A 5,439-nucleotide genomic window follows, 5' to 3' on the forward strand; every position below is an offset into this window, starting at 1 on the left:
AACAAAATAGATAAACCCATAGCCAGACATATCAAGAAAAAAAGAGAGTCTACACACATAAACAGAATCAGAAATGAGAAAGGAAAAATCACTACAGACACCACAGAAATACAAGAATTACTAGACAATACTATGAAAAATTATATACTAACAAATTGGACAACCTAGAAGAAATGGACAACTTTCTAGAAAAATACAACCTTCCAAGACTGACCCAGAAAAAATCAGACAATCTCAACAGACCAATTACCAGCAACAAAATTGAATTGGTAATCAAAAAACTACCCAAGAACAAAACTCCCATACCAGATGACTTCACTGCTGAATTTTATAAAACATTTAGTGAAGACTTAATACCCATTCTCCTTAAAGATTTTCAAAAAGTAGAAGAGGAGCGATTACTTCCAAACTCATTCTATGAAGCCAGTATTACTTTTAATATCAAAACCAGGCAAAGCAACACTAAAGAAAACTACAGACCAGTTTCCCTGATGAACATAGATGCAAAAATACTCAACAAAATATCAGCAAACCAAATTCAAAAGTACATCAAAAGATCACCCACCATGATCAAATGGAATTCATTCCATGGATGTAAGGATGGTACAACATTTTAAAATCCATCAACATTATTCACTACATCAATAAAAAGAAGGACAAAAATCACATTATCATCCCCATAGATGCTGAAAAAGCATTTGACAAAATACAACAGCCATTCATGATAGAAAAAAATCAACAAAATGGGTATAGAGGGCAAGTACCTCACCACAATAAAGGCCATATATGACAAACCCACAGCCAACATCATACTTAACAGTGAAAAGCTTTTAGCTTTTCCTCTAAGATCGGGAACAAGACAAGGATACCCACTCTCCCTGCTTTTAATTCAACAGAGTTCTGAGGGTCCTAGCCATGGCAATCAGACAACACAAAGAAATAAAAGGCATCCAGATTGGTAAGGATGAAGTTAAACTGTTACTGTTTGTAGATGACATGATACTGTACAGAAAAAACCCTAAGGAATCCACTCCAAAACTACTAGACTAATATCTGAATTCAGCAGAGTTGCAGGATACAAAATTAATACACAGAAATCTGTTGCATTCCTATACACAAATGATGAACTAGCAGTAAGAGAAATTAGGAAAACAATTCCATTCACAATTGCACCAAAAAGAATAAAATACCTAGGAATTAACCTAACCAAAGAAGTGAAAGACCTATACCCTGAAAACTATAAGACACTCTTGAGATAAATTAAATTGAAATTCATCCCATGCTCTTGAGAATTAATATTGTCAAAATGGCCATCCTGCCTAAAGTAATCTACAGATTCAATGCAATGCCTATCAAAACACTGACAGCACTCTTCAACAAACTGGAACAAATAGTCCTAAAATTCATATGGAACCACAAAAGACCTGGGCTAGGCAAAGCAATCCTGAGAAGGAAGAATAAATCAGTTGGCGGGGATTATGCTCCCCGACTTCAAGCTCTATTACAAAGCCACAGTAATCAAGACAATTTGGTACTGGCACAAGAACAGACCCATAGACCAATGGAACAGACTAGAGAACCCAGATATAAACTAAGCATATTTGGTGAATTAATATATGATAAAGGAGCCATACAATGGGGAAAGGAGAGCCTCTTCTACAGCTGGTGTTGGCAAAACTGGACAGCTACATACAAGAGAATGAAACTGGATTATTGTCTAACTCCATATACAAAAGCAAACTCAAAATGGATCAAAGACCTTAATGTAAGTCATGAAACCATAAAATTCTTAGAAGAAAACATAGGCAAAAATCTCTTGAATATAAAGATTAGCAACTTTTTCATGAATGTATCTCCTTGGGCAAGGGAAATAAAATAAAAAATGAACACATGGGATTACATCAAGCTAAAAAGCTTTTGTACAGCAAAGGACACCATCAGTAGAACAAAAAGGTATCCTACAGTGCAGGAAAATATATTTATAATTGACATATCTGATAAGGGGTTGACATCCAAAATATATAAAGAGCTCACATGCCTCAACAACCAAAAAGCAAATAACCTGATTAAAAAATTGGCAGAGGATGTGAACAGACACTTCTCCAAGGAAGAAATTCAGGTGGCACATGAAAAGATGCTCCACATCACTAATCATCAGAGAAATGCAAATAAAAACTACAATTCACCTCACACCAGTTAGGATGGCCGATGTCCAAAAGACAAAGAACCACATATGCTGGTGAGGATATGGAGAAAGGGGAACCCTCACTACACTGCTGGTGGGAATGTAAACTAGTTCAACCATTGTGGAAAGCAGTATGGAGGTTCCTCAAAAAACTAAAAATAGAAATACCATTTGACCCAGGAATTCCACTCCTAGGAATTTACCCCAAGAATGCAGCAGCCCAGTTTGAAAAAGACAGCTGCACGCCTATGTTGATCGCAGCACTACGTACAATAGCTAAGATATGGAAGCAACCTAAGTGTCCATCAGAAGATGAATGGCTAAAGAAGAGGTGGTACATATACACAATGGAATATTATTCAGACAGAAGAAGAAAACAAATCGTACCATTTGCAACAACATGGATGGAGCTAGAGGGTATTATGCTCAGTGAAATAAGCCAGGTGGAGAAAGACAATATCAAATGATTTCACTCATCTGTGGAGTATAAGAACAAAGCAAAAACTGAAGGAACAAAACAGTAGCAGACTCACAGAACCCAAGAATGGACTAACAGTTACCAAAGGGAAAGGGACTGGGGAGGAGGGGTGGGAAGGGAGGGATAAGGGGATTAAGGAGCATTATGATTAGCACACATAATATAGGGGGTGCACAGGAAGACAGTATAGCACAGAGGAGAGAAGTAGTGACTTTACAGCATCTTACTATGCTGATGGACAGGGGCTGCAAAGGGGTATGTGGTGGGAAATTGATAACAGGAGGAGTGAAGTAACCACAATGTTGTTCATGTGAAACCTCAGCATAAGATTGTATATCAATGATACCTTAATAAAAAAAAAACTTAATTGAGTACACCTCTATTGGAAAGTCACAAATACTCAAAACTTACATCAACTCAGCCTCAATTCCAGTACCAAGAGAGAAGCTGCTTATGCATTATTCTGGCAATTAAGGACAAGTGTGTTCTAAAGTGAAGGTTATTTTGACTTTGATAAGTATATTGCTCAGTGCCTGATCATAAAGGACCAGAGCTGGAGATGAATAACAGGATACTTTGTCCTTCACTTCAGGCATGATGGCTGGACCTCCCTGGCTGTAAATTTCCCAATATTTGATGGCCCCAGTATCAGCAGCAAAATGATGCATAATAAACACAAATACATTATGTACCACTTCTTGACTGGGTACGGAGTCAGGGAAGGCAACAGTCTACTTTCTAATGAGTTTTCTGAAATAATACACAGACAGTGTGTATTGGAGAGATGTGAAGGGGAAAATTGAATCTTGTGTTTCATCCCTGTCTCTAAACTACCGTTTGAGATTGACAATCTGGAGTGACATGAACCCCGGCACCATCATGGTTGGGCTGATATCAGGAAGTGCAGAGTACACAGGCTTTCATCTCGCTAGGAGAAAGGAAACAGAGCTTATTTTGAACAGGAAGGAAAAGATATTTGATGAAAGCCAGAGAAACAAGCTGCCTAAATTCTTTGACAAATAAGAGACAATGGGGATGGGTTTGTGAAATTATGTGCAGACCTAAAAATAATGTTTCCATAATATTTTTTAGTTGTTCCACTTTATCCAGAATGTTTTTGGCAAAGTCTAAAATCTTGCTTTAGAGAAAAAGAGAAAACATTATTCTAACGCTTGCATCTATGAAATAGTGTTTCTTAACCACTAAGGAAAAGGTAAGCTATGAAAAGGAATGACTTGGTGATGCACACACAGCTTCACCTGGGACGTGGTCTCTGTGCCTGCATACGGTCACAGACTTCTAGTGCTAGCAAGGACCTCAGAAATCACTAAGTCCAACTCTGATACTTCACAGATGACAGGCTTAAACCTGTTAAGTGACTCGCCCAAGGTCATGCTTGGAATTTTTACTATCTGAGGAGCAAATCAACAAAAGCAAAAGAGATCATGTTGCAATTTACCTCAAGACTTCCTATTAGGAAAATGTTAGGAATAATGGTTCCTAAATTCACTTATCTACCAAATCGTATTATTGGAAATCCAGGAAACATACATACATATTTCCTGATGCAAGAATTATTTTTTTAAAACTCAGACCTTCTACCAGCTGTACTTGCTTCACTCAGTATCAGCCTAGGGTTCCCCATTCAGTTGTCCTTTCCAGAAAGGATAGTGAAAAAGTCCAGGACATCTTCTCAGGGGCAAAATGAAATTGAAATCCTTGGGCACCTCATGGATTTCATGTCAAGTCTATGAATGCAAAAGCTGTTGCTCGTCAATCAACTGTATTCTTACTTGCAAACCCCAATGTACAGAGCTAGTAGCAGAGGAATGTGTACGTTTTGCAGCTTCTCTGCACTTTACTATCTGATCCTAGTAGCTCAAAATGACTGTACACTTTCCGGAAAAACAAGAAATGAAAATCCTTGGGTTGTTTGGCTCTTACCCACTTCATTGTCTAAGAACCTTGGCCACATCTTAAAGTTCCAGATGATATCTATGCAGCCCTGAGATCTCCTGCGGTTCATGCGGTCATCTCCCCAAGGCCACTCTCCATCCAGAAGGCCCCTTGAAAGATGGGACTGACTCTAAACCAGAGGCTACAATGTTCCCTTCCATCTTAGATCCTCGCCCAGAAAGGTGGGCATTCAAAATGGTAAAATGACTCTTCTGACAGCCTAACCTCAACCCCTCTCACCGCCATAACTTCTCCATAAGATGATTAGCGATCAGGAGGCTAATGTAGCCCCTGAAGCCCAGCTCACTATGACCTGGCATCCAGGAACTGCCCACCATTATTGACCATGGGGGGCTGATTCCAACCACTACCTTTACCAGTGTTATATCCATTCCCACTTCCAAAACTGAAGTCTGGAGTTAACAGCCAACATTCACTCTTCTCCGGTGCCCATTCCCCTCCTAGCTCCTACAGAATCCTATCTACAAGGAGAACCCTCACTTAGGATTGTGCTTCCAGAGAGAAACCAAATTTTTTTCTTTTCCCTTCCCCCATCCTTCTGAATCTTCACTGCAGGTAAATAACAAGGTGTGGAAAGAACCTCAAAGGAACAGTTCAATCTGGGGCGTATGTCTGGACAGCAGGAGGCCTCCCCGCCCAACCTGCCATCCTGCCCGTGGGTGTGGGCGGTGCATCACGTGGCTCTAAGCACAGGCCTGGGGTCTTCCTGAGCACCAACAGCTGGAGCATCCCTCGCTCTCTCAACAGCAGGTTCCTGGAATTTGTCTGCATCAACAGGAAGAACCTTCAAAGCAATGGG

The sequence above is a fragment of the Manis javanica genome, chromosome 14, assembly GCF_040802235.1.
Source record: "Manis javanica isolate MJ-LG chromosome 14, MJ_LKY, whole genome shotgun sequence".
NCBI classification, from domain to species: Eukaryota; Metazoa; Chordata; class Mammalia; order Pholidota; family Manidae; genus Manis; species Manis javanica.